This window comes from Phyllostomus hastatus, unplaced genomic scaffold (assembly GCF_019186645.2).
Source record: "Phyllostomus hastatus isolate PE091 unplaced genomic scaffold, TTU_PhHast_1.1 phas_scaffold_46, whole genome shotgun sequence".
In the NCBI taxonomy this organism is placed as follows: domain Eukaryota; kingdom Metazoa; phylum Chordata; class Mammalia; order Chiroptera; family Phyllostomidae; genus Phyllostomus; species Phyllostomus hastatus.
Genome location: NW_025334032.1, coordinates 38,569,341 through 38,585,575, shown reverse-complemented (window position 1 = coordinate 38,585,575; position 16,235 = coordinate 38,569,341). Strand labels below are relative to the sequence as shown.

The following is a 16,235-nucleotide window of genomic DNA, read 5'->3' as shown; positions in this document are numbered from 1 at the left end:
GCCTGCTTTGTCCCAGGCCACGCCCTGGCTGGAGCAGGCTGTCCACATCACTGGGGGAGGGGGGGCTAGAAGGGAGGGTCAGAAATGTCAAGTGTCCAGTCCCACAGTCGGGGTGGAACCAGAAATGTCAACTCAGAGCTGGTGCAGGCCGCAGCCGGTAGTGTGTTCCAGGCTGGACCGGGAGCCTGGAGCCCATGTCAGGGCCCAGGGAGCGCAGACAGATTCTGGTTCCGGGCTCTGGATTTTGCCCCGTGGGAGTCCACGTAGCTCCGAGAGCTGGTTTCTGACAGGGGTGGCGATCTCCAGGCCCTTGGACAACTGGTTACCTCTGGGCATGAACAGGAGACAGGGGAAGGGTTTTCAAGCTGAGAAACCGGCAAGAGTCCCAGGCCCAGGAGGAGCCCGGAGTACTGGGCAGTGACCACAGCAGGAGCTTGGGGACAAGGGATGGAGGCAAAGCCCTGTTATTTGGGGGTGGGAGGCAGGGTGCGATGCGGGAACTGGGGGTTCTCCCATAAGACCCGGGACTTGAGGGAGGGACTGGCCGTCAGCATGGCCTGATGCGGGACCCCGGTGTGGAGCCGGCCGGGGTGAATCAGAGCTCTCCGGTCTCAGGGCGGGAGGGGCCGTGGGAACCAAAGACTGGGCTGAGCCTGCTGCAGACGGGGGTCGGGCGGTCCCAGCTGGGGAGGGCGAGGGGGAAGGACACGGCTTTCAGGGATGGATACAGGACACAACGTGGAGACAGCAATTGTAGGTGTCGGCGAGAGGAAAGCGATGCCGGGGTTTGAGCCTCATCACAAACACGGGATGTCGAAGCAGCAGTCATTTTTGAAGCTATAGCCCCTTGGGTCTGCGCTGCCCCTGGGACGTCTGAGTAGGGGCGTTGCTCATCGATGATGCGAAACTGGGCTTGGGAGAGGGGACCCGCGGGGAGCCGAGGCCGGACCATCCGCACCAGGGGACGGGGCTGAGACTGGACAGGGAGAGGGCACGGAGACGGAGCTCAGCACGTTGCGTTTCCCTGTGCCTAGTCAAGGGCGAAAATAAAAAATGAAAAAAATGAAGGGCCCCATCGCCCTCATGCCCCAGATACGGCTTCACGTTTATTACTCCGTCTGACTTCTGTTTGCAGTAATTGTTAGTTATGGATGATCCGTAAGATTCTTTAGAGAGATTTTTTAAATGCCAAAAGAAGATTTTTTTTTTAATGCCAGAAGAAGAATATGTTGCAACTTTGCCCTGCATTCCGTGATCGGGCAGCAGGATTGTTCTGGGCGGAGCCTCTGACCACGCCCCGTGCTGGGGAGGGGCATTCCTTGAAGCCAGGAAAGATTCTTTTTTTCTGCATTAAATTAGAGGTGGTTTTGAAAAGATTCATAGTAAGGAAAGAGAAAAATCATTAACACCTATATCATAAAATGAATGGTTTCCCAAGTTGGTGTAAGAGGACTTAAGCATAAGTAATTCATGGGCTTTTACGTTCTTGACCGAATGGTGAAATCATTATTGGAACCTGTGATTTGGGGGGTAGAGGTGTCGACTCCTTTTTCAAACAGGGCACATGTAAAGAAATTTCCAGAAATGAGGTCGTAGGTAGAGATAAGGAAACGAGGACACTTGCGAGAGTGAAAGACGGTGTCAGGAATAATTACAGCCTGGAGCCGCTCTGGGCAGACAGAAATGAAGTCACCCTGATCCTACACCTCGGTGGTGTGATTCTCAGTTGCCGTGGTTCTGGGTGAAATGAAAGGAGGGTAAGGCGTCTCCTCCCTGTGCTGGCCCCTGAGTGGAGGCGCTGTTTTGTTATGTTACCAGGCAGGTGGCTCGAGGGACTGGCAACGCCAGACTGGGACTGGGCTGGGTGTTCGGCTCTTCCGGTTGGTTTTCAAGTCAGGGGAAGGTGTTTGGAGACTGCTGAATGGATTTGGGGCCCAGCCCTGCCGGTGGTGCTTAATGACTCCAGTGTGGGTTTTAATCTCTTGCCCAAATGTTATCTTACCTGCCCAGACAAGCCCTGCCCCGCTGCCGGAGAGTGTGGGAAAGTTAACACTGCCCGAGCAACCGGGGAAGCAAAGGAGTGTCTGATGGTGGGAAGGACTTGCATTAGTGTTTCTTTTAATGCAGTCTGTTCATGTACCGCTCCAAACCTCTGGGCCGCGTAGGGACAGCCCAACACCCTCCCGTGGGGGGAGAAAAGAAAGACGATGGAAAAATGCACAGAGCACGGCTCTCTTTAATGTTGGAGTTCGCGACCGGGAAACCGGAAATGCCGAATGTCATAAAGCGTTGACAGCAGTTTCACTGACTGCGCGGTGACGCCGGAGCAGAGTGACATCTCTGGCACCGAAGGCAGTCGGGAGAGTACAGGCGGTGGTCGTCAGGGTTTGGAGTAAGCCGCAGATTGTTGCCGTCTGCACACTGTACGGACCTTTGCAACGCCAGAAAGCCAGGACCCAGACCGGAGGGTAAGTACACTGAACTCTGGGGTATGTTGTTAGACGGAAGAAACTGGTCTGAAGGTTTACATGCAATACTGCATAAAACCTGACAACTTTTTTTTTTTCCTGGCGACAGAGGTACTAGTAGTTCATTTGCCTGGAATCTGGAGCATCCGGCGGAGTTGTGTTTGTGCCCCGTGTGGGAAACGCCATTGCTGTAACGCTTTCCTGGATCAGGCCTTCGCGCTTCCGCCACGTCTCTGTGAATGCAGAACTATCTGTAAATCACCCTGCCGTTCGCTTGTTCTTAGACAGCGCGTCTTTGCGTGCTTTCCAGAAACCGTGGGGGAGGGGGTCGTCCTGAAACCCATTTCGGTGTTCTGAACGATGAGTCGGTTTGTAGTGGTCACAGATGACTTAGTTTGGACTTCTCTATTCATCATCCAAAACAAGGCCCTTTTGGATGAGCCCGCATTAAGTAAATATCTTTGGCTTATTTTTTTAAAGTTTTACGTTGTATGTCCTTTAATCAGGACTCATGTTTGTTCCGGTATCTTGCACCTGAAATGATCAATGCTAGCCCTTGGAAAACTGGATTTACTGGGGATTTAGGGGGTGGCTGGGAAGAGGGGAGACGAGATTTTTTTATTGTAAAAAATGAATATATGTTTTAAAATAATAAGTGGTAAAGGAGAAGCCCATTTACCTAAAATGGTTACATAAAAAGAGTAAATGGGACCATTAAGTACAGTATTTGAAATCTCATTGAGAAACAGAAACTTTCTTGTAAATGGGTTTGGTATAGAGCACAGAAATGAAAATGGAATGGGATGATTTTAACTTGAAAATAGCAATTAGCGACAGATTGCAGAAGTCAGCCAATTAACTGTCACTGAGTGCGTTTCTGTCCAACGCATATGAAATACTGTTTACAAATAGGGACTATTTTTTAAATGTGCATATGAATTTAGTTTCACACTTGGCAAATCTTGGCTGGTTCAGCAACACTGAAATCTCAGCTCTTTGAGACTTAGACTAGTCTCCTGGATAGGGAATGTTTCATGGGTAGATTTGTTCTTTCCTTGCAAGCCCTAAGATCCTAGTATTTAGCGAGAAACTCTTCGCCCCAATTTCTTCTTTGGTAACCTAAAGTTTTCAGAGTCATCCAGTACGGAGCATTTGGCTCAATTAAAAGGAGGGAAGGTGGAAATAACTGTGTGGATCCCCACACCTGCTGAACACTAGGTTAGCAGGGAAGTTGGATTGCACACACTAGTTTAAGAGTTTCGTTCTGAAAACTACGCATCCTGACTCTTCACTTTGTACCTAAAGCGTGAATTCGAGTCTCTCCTCCTGCAGGTGCTCTCTCCTGTTAGCATTGGCCATCCCACTGCTCTTCTTCTTTTTAAAGCCCTCATCTGAAGATGTGTTTATTGACGAGAGAGAGAGAGAGGGAGGGGGGGGAGAGAGAGAGAGATCTGCTGCCTCTGCAACCTAGCTATGTGCCGTGACTGGGAATTGAACCTGCAACTTCTATGTGCCGTGACTGGGAATTGAACCTGCAACTTTTTGGTGTCTGGGAGGAGGCTCCAAGCAACCGAGCCACCCGGTCAGGGCCCTTCTACTTCTTTAATTAATGATGCGGGGTCTTAGTTCTCAGCTTAGTCTTGGGGGAGTAATGTAAGCAAATAGGAAGGGGGCCATGAGGCTTTCTGGACGCCATGGTCCTATTTGATAAATTATTGCTTCAGAATGTTAAAGGGACCCCAGTGTCCCCAAAACATTCATGCAATTCCCACATGTTTGCTTTTTTCTCGCTGGAAAGTGTAACTGATGGCAGGAGTAGCTGGGAAACCCGAGCTCATTATTGACGGAAAACTCACGGTCAGACGTTTAGCATACATTCTGGAACTATCTCAGCGTGGGAAAATCTTTGGTAACGTTTATTGTGAGTGTGTTTATAATAAATGCACTTTTTAATGTTTACACTAAGTGTCTTCGAGCGTAAGAAAACAGTGCTAAATAGCCACAGTCGATCGTCAGTTGCAAACTGCACATGAGCGAGCTCCCAGAGGTGATCCAGCCGAAGGCCTGCTTGGAACTATGTGTCGAGGCATGTTAATGGTTCGTCTGGAAGTGTGCGAATGGGGGCAAATGTGGGCTCTTCACCTCCATCCCGCCTCGTTTTTGAAGCAATGTTTGGCGTTTTTGCTGCCTAGTGGTGCCCATTCCGTAGGAATGCAGAGCGTGCGCTGGTCTCAGCTGCTCCCCCGTGGGTCGGGGGCCGGGCGTCGGGGCTGAGTCAGCTTCCCGGTTAGGGTTCCGTCCCGGCCTCTCTGGGGTCTGGGCAGAGTCCTGCTGCAGGGATGCCCCTCCCTCCTCACGGAAACGCCCTGAGGGTGCCTCCTGGGGCTGGCCCGGCCAGGCCGGTCGCAGATCCGTCTCCGTCCAAACCACAGCGCATGCAGCCCAGGCATCTGCCTGCAAAGGCCTTGTTCTCACCCCTTGTCCCCAGCTGACTCACGCCTGGTGGCAGGGTGGCCCACATGACCGTGACCTTGCAGTGAATTGGCGCAGATCCTGGGGAATGATAGCGCCCTTGCCCGAATGTAATGGGGTGATTTGCTGTTCGGGAAGGAGAGAAGGAAGATGTCGAGGTGTTACTTTAAAAATAGTCTGTTTTGCAGTAGTGTCTGTTCAGAAGTTATTGCATATGCATTCACGTCGGTAGCTCTATTCTCTGCGGCACTTATCCTATGGGATTTGCACAACTACCAGCTCTCGTGGAGAGTTTGCTATGCAAAGTCCCGAAGGTTTGGGCTGTGCCTTCCACATGCGGGGAACGGACACATGAGGCAGCAGTGAGCCATGTGAGTGTGTGATCAGAGCGGAAGCGTGTGGTGCAGACCGGAGTGCTGCTGGGCTAGGGCCTGGGGGGCCCAACGAGCCTCCCCTCCCTCCTCAGGGGTAAGGCTCTGCACCCCATCTCCCGCAGCTGCCATCCCCGCCAGGCGGAGGCCTGCTGCATCCATCAGTCCCTCCATGCTGTGCCTCTGCCCCCCACAGGCCAGCTCAGGCGGGCCCCCTCTCTGATCCCGAGCGTGTGCCCTGACTCGGCTCCCCCTGGAGCTGTGTTATTTCGGGTCCTGACCACACAGCGGGGACAACCGTCCCGCTCTTATGTCCTGCTCTCAGTCGTGTTCTCCTCCTGAACTTATTCTCCCCCAATCATCAGTATCCTCCTCAGCGACGGACTTGTTTCAGTTAGTCCTGCGACTTCCAGCTCTCGGCCTGCCCCCCCCCCTTGCTTTCTGGAAAGGTGCCTTGTCCTGTTTTGCCTCAGTTTCACTGGCTGTACTGCTCCCTCGTGGCTTCTGCCTTTCCCAGGTGTCAGTCACGCCCTGCTCCTGGTTCTGCCCCTGCTCCTGGTTCTGCCCCTGCTCCTCGTTCTGCCCCTCCTCCTCTGCCAGCGGCCCCTTAGAGGACTCAGTAACCCCCTTCCCAGCCGGTCACTGAGTCCCTGCTATGCACCCCCAGGCACCGCTGTGGGGTTGCAGGCCTTGAGGGTGGAATGTCGACCGACAGGCGTGTCCGCCTCCTGGGCTCTGTGGCCACGGGACGGGGAGAGACCAGTGTGCAGGCCACCTCTGCATCCCTGAAAGCCGTGCCCCAAGGAGGAATACGGCTCCTGTGGGAGCCCAGGGCGGGCAGCTAGCCTGGCCCGGGTGGGGGTGACTCTTAAACCCACAGCCACCTCGGCCCTAACCTTGAACTTCGGTTTCCCATGGAGGACCTGTCAGCACCGCAGGTAAACCATGGCTAGGAGGAAATGACCTTTCCCTGCAGGCTAGGAGTCCTCCACGCCGCCCCGTTTCTGGCAGCCGAACCCGTGTTCGCCTCCGCTGTGGGGGTGGAGAATCCGGGAATCACACTGGATGTCGGACTTCCTCTAAATGGCCCCCCCCCCGCCCCCCCGGCAGCTCCCCACCTCTGACAGCTCGGGCTCCGTGATCGCCCTCAACTCCGCCCCCCGCTCCCCATCCCAATCGCCACTGCCTGCGGCCAAACCCTCAGCACCTCCTCGCTGCGCTGCGCTGGTTAATATTCATACAGGGGCTATTTGCTGATTCAGAGGAGGTGTTTAAAAGTCACCCAAGTGGTTTACGTGCGTGATGGAAAAAATGAGAAAATACAGATGGAGGGGAGAAAGGAAAAACCGCGTGTTTAGCACATTAGAGCATCCCTGTGAATGCTCTAATATTTACTCTCCTGAACTTTTCTCTGTAGAGCGACCCATCTATATCTCCAAATATTCTCACATGCAAAAATATCTTACCGATTGTGATTTTATTATCTCTATTGTTTCGCAGCCGCTTTTCATATTTAACCTATAAGACTGCTTTTCCACGTCTATAAATGTAATTATTTGTAATGATTTTTCATGACTGCAGTGCAATTTGGGATCATTTGAGCTGTCCCTCGGGCTGGTGGGAGGACAGTTCCCGGGCTGTGCACGGCGCCTTGCTTTCCCTCCGTCCGCGTTCCCTGCCTCTCGTTGCCGTGCAGTGTCCTGAGCGGCAGCTGTGACCAGGCCCCTCCGAGCTCTGGCCTCTGCTCCAGGGGAGTGGGCAGGCAGCTGTGTAAACAGGCAGACACAGTACAGCCGGCGGCTTCGAGAGCGACGGGCTGGGGTGGGTGACAGCAGAGCTAGCCTGGGAGTCGGACAGGCACTCACCGAGTTACATTGGCGGGGATCAGAGAGGACACGGGTGGGGGGAGTCCACAAAACGGGGTGCGATGGGCCGCCCATGGAGGCAGGTGGGGGCCCGATGGAGGGTGTCGGTATGGCCACGACAAGGAAGAGATGGCAGGCAGGTGCAGGGATGAGGGCCTGTGGGGGGACGTCCCTGCCCACCCCGCAGACAGTTGGAGTAGGCTGATCAAATGGTGAAGCAGGCTGTGCCAGCGTGGGCCCTGCTCCCCACCACGGCTTGTGATCAGAACCAAGAGAGAGTTCTGTGTTCACGGGATTTTGATCGTGCAGGTTAGATCCCGAAACCCAGATGGGGCTGGGCAATTCAAATTATTTTATTGACCTGCTGGATTTTTTCCTACTATACCAAAAAACAAGAAAGCCTTTTTTTAATATCCAGGACTCTGTTTCCATTCTCCTAATATTCCTTCTGTTGGAATTCATTTGTGTTACTTATATGCATTGATATAAAGGTAGATTAGAATGTGTGTGTGTGTATTTACATCCTTGTCAACATAGTAACAATAAGCAACAATTTAACCGTACCTCTCTAGGGAAGAAGCAAAATTTTGCTGTTCAAAGGTAATACATACAATTCTACAACTAAAGGTCTGTGTCCCTTTAAGAGCATACCCCCCTTTGGCTGGTGTCTTGACCCTTTTTTGTGTTTCGTTCACTGTGAATTTTTAAATCAAGGAACATAACTTGCTCCAGTTTTTTTAATAAGGAGAAATTATTCAAGTTTCACAAAATTTGCCTAAAGTGGCAGAGCTAATGAGCAGCTGAGCTGAAACCAAGCCCAGGACTCCGGCTTTCTGGTCCCGTGACCTCTCCAACCAGTCCCTGCCGCCGTCCCAGTGGCAAAAACGAAGAGAAGAAAAAGCAAGGAGAGGGAAAAGAAAAAAGCCAAGAAGAGAAAAAAGTTGGAGAATCTAGCCGACACATCGCTTTAATTCTCCCATCTCTTTACAGAGTGTGAAAAATCCTGATGTACTTTAAAAGAAACATTTAAAAATGTATCCGGACCTGTAAAGAAGATCAGGAATATTTGTGATATGCTAATTAGAAAGTCTCTCATTATGCAAGACACGGGAACCTTGGCAGGGGGAGAGGCTGTTCAGAGCCACCGGAGGAGACTTCAAAGGGAGGACAAAAGGGGTTCTCTTTGCTGACTCGATAGTGTGTGGCTGCCATCGAATTTCTGATGGGGTCTGGCACCTTTGTCATGCACCCCCCGCAGAAACCGGGGGAGTCTGTCAGACACAGGGAAAGAAAAGCAAACGATTTCATTTCCGTCTGAGTTTCCGCGGGTGTGAGTCCCAGCCTCTCCCGCGGGGCTCGCCTGCCAAACGTCTTCCTGCTCATGCCACCGCGCGTCGTTGGCAGAGGGATCGAGGGCTGGCAGCCGTGCTAATCACTCCAAGGTGACCCTCTGTTTGGAGGAACAAATCCCTTTCAGCCCTGATCCCATGATGCGAGCGGTCAGTGGGAGTATTTTCTCCCCACTCCGGCTTATTTCTGCAGATCTAGCCTGACTCGTGGTGCTAATGCTTCCGAAGGCGTTCTAAGGGACGTGGGGGGAAATACCAGAACTCGGTCAGATTCCAAACCCAGGAGCAGCCAGGAGGCCCAGATCACATGCAGAGCCGCCCACTCCGAGTGCCCCGAGAGTGGCCAGGTGAGAGCGGCTGGCTGTCTGGTGACCGCGGCAGGTCCTCCCCACTGCCGCCCCGGGCGGTGGGTGCCCGGCCCGCCCACTGCCTGCATCTGTGCCGGACTAGACTGCTTCTGGTGTGTCTGCTGCAAAGCGAAGTTTGCGCAGCTGTGGCGTGTGTGGGGACCCGGGGAGGTGCCGGTGCGGGGAGCATCCGGCTACTCTTAGCCTGTGACGGCCGCCTCCAGCAGGGGTGTCCAGCCTCTCGGCACCTCTGGGCCACCCTGGAAGAAGAAGAGTTGTCATGGATCACACGTTAAATTCACAAACAGTAAGGAAAACTGATGAACAAAAAGGAAAGGTTTTAAGTGAATTTACGGTCTTGTGCTGGGCCGCATTCACAGCCATCCTGAGCCACCTGCAGCCTGCGGGCCGTGGGTTAGCTGTCCCTGCTGGAAAAGGTCGTGGGGAGAGATAAGGACGCCTCAAGATGCCAGCCCTGAGCTTGGAAGTGACTTTCAAGGAGGGTTCGCACATGAGAATTTTAGACTTGGACCAAGCTGGTTTGGGGATCCCAGGTTTGCTCACGAGCTGCGTGACCACGTCCGTCACTCATTCTCCGTGCGCCGTGGCCCCTTCCTCGGGAAAGTGGGCTGTGCTGGGGCCTCACGGGGGTGTTTCGGAGGGTTCCGTGCGGCGGTGCAGGCGCAGGGCCCTGCAGAGCGTGAGGATCGTCCCGGACCTCAAACTGGGGAGCAACGGTCATGATTCCTGCACTCGTGGTTCCGTAAACACCAATCTGTCAAAAACCGTTTTAGTTTGCAACCAGACCCCAAAGGGAGCTGAAATACAGATTTACAGTTTGATGAACTGAGCGAACACACCCTTGTAACCACTGTCTGGATGAAAACGAGAATATTAGCCGTACCCCTCCCCAGCCGCGTGACCCCGACCCCCACCCCCACCCCATGTCCGGTGCTCAGCGGGTGCTTCAGGACAGGGACGGTCTCCTGACCCCCCTGCCCTGCAGCACAGCCCCCGCCCCCTGCCCGGGGCGGCCAGGGTTCCAGTCTGGAGGCAGCAGCCAGACCACAGGACGGACACGAGTAAGGCAGTTGGGTAGGTTCAGGGGCTGGGGAACGGCCCTCAGAGGGTCCCTCCAAAAGGGTGGTCAGGGAGGGTCCTTCTGCAGCAGTGACGTTGGGGGAGCGCGGGGGAGGGACAGTGGGCACAGGGAGAAGCGTGGGGTCTGGCGGTGGGAGTGGGTGGGGGGCGTGTCTGAAGGAGGAGGGGAGGCTGGATGGCGTGACGGAGCGGTCGGTGCTGGAGCAGGTGAGCCCGCGAGAGCGGCCGATACACCGCCGGGGGCGGGGGGGCGCGGGGAAACCGGGTTTGCTCTCTTTGCAGTGGCTTTGGGGCCCACTGCCGTCCGTGCCGTGAGAGAGTCAAAGCCCCGCGGAGGTTAGACGGGGCAGAGGTTGCGTGCGCGCCTCTTCCGTCCAACAGCGTCTTCCCGGCACAAAGCGCGCTCCCACGCAGGGTGCCCTCGGGCCTCGTGACCTGCGAGCCAGGCCCACAAGGAAGGTGCGATGGCGTGCATTTCCTGTTCGAGGGGAGGGGCTTCAGGCTTGTCGCCGATCCCTTTGTACCAGACCAGGGAGCCCACTCTTCCCACATTTAAGTCATGAATGTCACAGTGGCCCAGAACCTTCCGCCGGTGAAGCCGGTTAACTCCTGCCGGGGGCCGGGGGGTGGGGGCTGGGGGCGGGGCAGGCAGTCTGTGTCCCCCGAGGGCGGTTTGTGCAGCCTCCGTCGCACACAGCCCTCGGGCCGGAAGGGTCCAATCCAGTGGATGTGGACCCACGCACGGGCCCCTGCCGTCCCCACTGTAAAATGCGCCCAGGCTCCGAGAGGCTCTGCGGCCACGAGCTCGGTGAGCCCTGTGGTTTTTTCCCACGCCTCGCCAGCGAGGAGCCTCTTTTCCTCTGCGGCGGCCCTCGGCGACTGGAGGAACGCAGGTTCTGCAGATGCCATTTGGAAAATACCAGCCCAGGGAGTTGCTATTGAGTGTTTACTAAATGGTCTCTTGAAAGAATTACCTTATTATCTGAGCCTGAGACGCCCGTCTCTTGTAAAAGAGTTAGAAACCACATTCGTAAAGCGCTTCCATATGCTTAGCGTGAAGAACCTGGATAAACGGAGATTCAAAGTGTTGAAAATCATAAATCCACTCCTGTTTTGGACACAAATGTTAATTACTTTGCCCTTTGAACTCACAGCATTTCCATCCTTTTCCTGCCCCTGGATTCTCCGTGTTGACGCAGGAACTGGTCTTATCTGGTTTAAAAGATAAATTCACCAAAACCTCGCAGGGCTTTGATTTTAGGTTGTTATCTACAAGGAGATACATTTACATAGAAAAGAGTCTATTTATAGATTCTTGCAGTCTTCTGTGTTCACACACATTCCTGTTCTTCTTTTTTCCCCTTCTCTGCTCTTACCTAGGGATTTACAAAACCATAACTGAACTTGCAGGAAATGCTTTGGATACATGTGCACAGACACCCCCCTGGCAACGTTTGTGGGAAAGTGCCTGATTCCCCGGCCGGCCTGCCGGCCTGCCTGCCTGCCTGCCTGCCTGCCTGCCTGCCTGCCTGCCTTCCACTCTGCAGCTCCTCGGGAGGTTTCTCGTCTCTTTCACGTCTCTTTCTCGTCTCTTTCACGCCCTGTCTTCTCTCCCTGTCCTCCCTCCCTGACTCCCTCCACAGATTCGCCTTCTTCATCCTGTGAACTCTGTGGTCTGCACTTTTAAAAATGTGAATGTTACTTTGTCCTCATGCTCCGCATTTGCCTGGAGTTCAGCCTTCCTTAGATTAGGTTCTCAGAGCACAGGAGGAAGCAGAGGTAAACGGGGCTCTTCCCTGCAGACTCGCCAGGGCCCTTACTGTTCTGTAACACGCAGCTCCTCTCCAGCAGGGAGGCGGGGTGGCATTTTCCAAACTCCCGAACCCCCACCCCAGCCCTCGAATAGCAGTGCCTGCAGGGGTGTTATTCTGTAGACCGGACTTTGGAGAATGCCGTCGTCAGAGGTTCAGACCCACGCAGCACCCCACCCTGCGTTTCCCGTAACCACTCCCCCAGCACGATGTCCCTCGACCGCTTCGACGATTGTCCCAGCAAAGCGAGAGAATCGCTTCGTAATCTCCTGACACGCTTTGCGTGCCTCCCTTCCTAGTCTCTTCCCGTGATTTTCCCAGCCTCTTCTCCACGGACCCGGTGAGCCTTCCTCCAAAACCCGGAGGCCTTTGATTTCCTCCCCCCGCGCCTGTGTGAGAGGGCCCAGCCCTCCAACCCCCAGCTCCTCCGGGAAGGCTTTCCTGACCAGCGGCCCCAGGAACCTCCCCGGGAGCCATCCCCCCTGCGCCGCACCCTCGGTGAGCGCTGGGCTGTGTCGGCTGCCTCGTCACCTGAGTGCACTCTGTGTCCCCGGAGGGGGGCTACAACCACACAGGTGTGAGCGTTGAATCTCCCCACCGGCTGGAAAGGACAGCTTGCACTGTGTTTTGAAGACCGACGATTCCTCCTCTCTCTCGGTACTTGGAGTTCGGTGGTGTGAGGTTGTTGGTTTACCCACTTCTGGGTCCTCGAGGTGGACAGAGGCCACAGAGCAGGCATGGATGACTGCTGTGGAAATGGCAACAAACACACACATTCTGTGCGGAGAGGGTGCCACGCTCTGTGGATACCCAGCACTGTTAGTTTCCCTAAACTCGCGACTTACCGTTGGTCGGGGGAGATACACAATTTAATAAAGATGCTGGCCGCGCCCTGGCTGGCGTTGCTCAGTGGACTGAGCTCGGGCTGTGAACCAAAGTGTCGCAGGTTCGATTCCCAGTCAGGGTACATGCCAGGGTTGCAGGCCACGGCCCCCAGCAACCGCACATTGATGTTTCTCTCTCTCTCTCTCTTTCTCCCTCCCTTCCCTCTCTAAAAATAAATAAAATCTTAAAAAAAAAAGATGCTGGCCGCACCGAAGCCATTACGGGAACAGAGCGCCGAGGATGCTTGATGTTGGGTGAGCGGGGCCTCTCGAAGGCACATGCCGGGGACGCGAGGGGCGTCAAGGACAAGGCTTACCAAAGAGGAGGTGGTGATTTAGGCGGAAGCCCTAGGAGGCACTGGGAGTTCGGAGGCAGCGAGGAGGGGAAGGAGGCCCCAGGCGCCGGAGCGACCCGGCAGGGAGGAAGACCCGAAGGCAAGAAGACCTTTCAGTGCGGCTGCCTGGGGAAGCGTCCTGGAGACAAAGGTGGCATTTTGAGGGGCCAGGTTGGGGGAGGCTTTTAACCACCTAGGCAGGGCCGTGGCCGTGAGAGCACATTTTAAGCCAGTAAGTGATGCGATCGAGTATCTGCTTTAGGGAACTGGCTGTAGGTGAGAAGAAGGAGGGCCCCGACTGAGATGGCGTGGGTCCTGTTGTCCCGTTGTGCCCCGCAGCCCTGGGTATAAGGGGTGCAGGCAACTCCCGGCCTGGGTGCATGCGGGAGAGACGGATGCACTCGGGCCCTTTCGAAGGGGATTTCCGTTCCTTCGGTGAGGCCGATCGCGCAGGCGCCTTCAGCTGCTGCTCTCCACCTTCTGGGGGCCACACCTTTGCAGGCGCTCTCACCACAAGTGCTCAGCCTCGCCAAGAAGACACACTACCCCCCGAGTGTGTCCTTCACTCGCCTGAGCCCCCGGGGGCCGGCTGCCCTCGTGGCCCCTCTCCCGCTCTCTCTAGCCGGCAGCCCCCGGGACAGCCCAGCACAGCCGGCAGGGAAGGAATGCTCTCCGTGGAGAACCTGTTCAGACACTGAAGGTCCTGTTTCTCCTGGTGCGATGAGTGGGCCGGTTCGGGCTTCAGGGCGTGAGTTAAGAGCCATCTGCTAGAATCGGGTGTCTTGTGTGATTTCCAGAGAAGGGGGGGTGTGGGGGGAGGGAGCTGGAATCGACTGTATTCTCCTAGTGAGATCAGAATTACTGCGTAAGTGCCAGAGGCCCAGGCAAAGACGCGTCTTGTATTATTTGATGTCGTCGCTTTTCTTTTAATTGCTCTTTAGCTAAAAGTTTCAAAGCTCCTGCAACAACTTGTATTTTTGGAACTCTTGGGGTTTTTTTTTTAACATAAAATTGAGATTTCCGGACAGTATTTATGCTATGCACACACCACCGCCTTACAAGATAAAAACAGTGAACCGTGTAATAGCACCTGACCACGTGCAAGGAATTGTTGTTGCAGACACACACAGACCCACCTGATTCTGCCAGTAGCCCACCGGACAGAGACGGTGTTCTCAGCACCGTGACCAGGGACCTGGAAGAGGAGGAGGCTGTGGTCATAGGAGTGGTTCCACCGGGATCGGAACCTAGGCCGTCCAGGTCTGCAGCCTAAGGTCGAGGCCTGGCCACGGAGACACGCCATCACAGTGCCTTTGATAGGTTATTGCACCCAAAACGCTCATTTTGGTGTATGGCACATCACACCTCTTTTGGGTTGCCTTCTTATTGCTCTAAGATTAAGTTTTCTCTAACGTTACTCGAGAGATCCAGGAATAGAGTAAAATTTAAGCATAGGTAAACCTTTCATTACCTGGGCCTGATAATTTTCAGGACAAGTCTTTGAAGTGTGTTGTCTTATGGCCAATATATCTGAGCTGCCAATTTGGTTGTAAATCAAGCTTTTTCCGTGGCTGAGCTGATGGACTCGAGAGTGCTCTCTGGTCAAAGGGTAGAAAACCGTGGGTGAGAACAGCTGGAGGGGGTGCGGGGGGGACACAGGCCTGAAGGTAGCATTCGAACGATCGGTGGGTTTTATTTCTCGGATCAACACGACTAGAAGTTGAAGCAAGCCATCCTCACGTTTGATATCTGTGCACAAATTAGAGGAAAGAGAAAAGAGAAAAGAGCAGTTTGGGGTTTAGATAGTTCTTTTCATGAATGGGGGCTGTTCTGTGGGTCCAGGGGGCTAAACGTTCTGCCACTGTGCTTGAGCTCTGGGGCTGCCTATGGACACCTGTATACCCTCGAGTGGATCAAGCCAGGCGTGTGTTCACCATCCACACGTATTCGTGTGCCCGGGGCCCGAGTGCTTAGAAAACTGTTTTTCTCAAAACCTCCGTTTTCATTTACCGACAGCGCTTTAGGAAAAGTCACCAAGATTTTGAAATTCCCAGATTGCCTTTTAAGCTTACGAAGACTGTTCACCGCGGGTTTAAGCAGAGATTTCCAAGAACGTGACATGGGAGGAGAGGGGGAAAGGATGGAACTCGTTAATGAGACCAAGAGCCCAGAAGCAAGGCCACGACGGGGAAGGGGCCACACGTCACTCCGTGGACAGAACTGGACAGAACCGAGGGCCGAGTGGTCAAGCGCGCTGACGGTGAACGCTGAAGCTCGTTTTCCCCTCGGTCAGGTGGTCATTGAAAGCACGTAAAAAGGTCATCGTCCCTCGGAGCAGGGGCCCGTCCAGTCGTGATCCTGCTTCAGGGTGGGACCGGTGGCTCTCTGTCCTTCGTCCTCCCAAGAAGGCCTTCCCCTTTAGTAACTCGGGGAAGGTCTCCCGTCTGGGCTCTTGTCCCAGGCAGCTCGTCCTGGGCGCGTGCAATTCCTCTCGGTCTGTTGCTGTTCACCGAGCCCCACGGAGGGAGACGGACGAGGAGGCGATGACCCGAGTGCCGAGTTCGAGCGGAGCACCCGCAGCGCACTGGGGGTGCGACTCCCTCCCCTTGGGAGGGCGAGCGCTGCCTCAGCGTTCTCCTCACGGAGTTTCGCGTTTGTGTGACACGGTGTCAAGTTGCCGTGCTGCGTCAGCTGATGGCCTTGGTTCCCTGGAGTGAATCTGGGGTCCAGGATTTGAGCGCTTGTGCGGCAAGCCGGTCTCTCCCTGAATGTCTCCCTTTTGTGTCATCGCCATGACGGCAGCCCCTGGGTGGCACCAGAGGTGAAATGTCAGGAACACATTTGGACATCGGGCCAATAAATCAGAGAAATGGTTTTGCCGATAAACTGCAGTGCCGTTGTTAAAGAAGACACTAGAATCCCAGACGGCCACAGACGGTCATTTATTGAAGTCCTTCCTGTACCTGCATTATGCAACAGGTGGGATTGTGGAAGACCCGTCTTGAGTCTTACTCGGTCGCCTGGGAATGCTGGTGAGGTGGCAGACCTTCCTCCCAAGGTCAATGTTGTTGACCAAGGAGGCGTGTTGCAGCTGTGCCGAGGCCCTGATTGCTCATCACTCGGAGGCTCAGCTCTTCTGGAGGCAACAGTGCTGTCTTTCAGCCCAGGTCCAGACCTCCAGGAAGGCAGCCATGGCTCAATGGAGAGGGAAAAAGGTGCTGGACTTCAGCGA

At 54.6% G+C, this 16,235-nt stretch overlaps 1 protein-coding gene across 6 annotated transcripts in view; it reads left to right on the top strand.

The window, feature by feature from the left end:
• Window positions 1–16,235, top strand: part of STOX2 (storkhead box 2) — a 184,609-nt gene that overhangs the window by 39,255 nt on the left and 129,119 nt on the right. Inside the window, exon 1 of one of the 6 annotated variants that reach the window (XM_045821239.1) lies at window positions 2,107–2,468. The exons of the other annotated variants lie outside the window; for them this stretch is intronic. The gene's annotated coding sequence lies outside the window, so the exon portion shown is untranslated. Of the gene's footprint in view, window positions 1–2,106; window positions 2,469–16,235 lie in introns of those variants that run through there. 6 annotated transcript variants of the gene reach the window in all.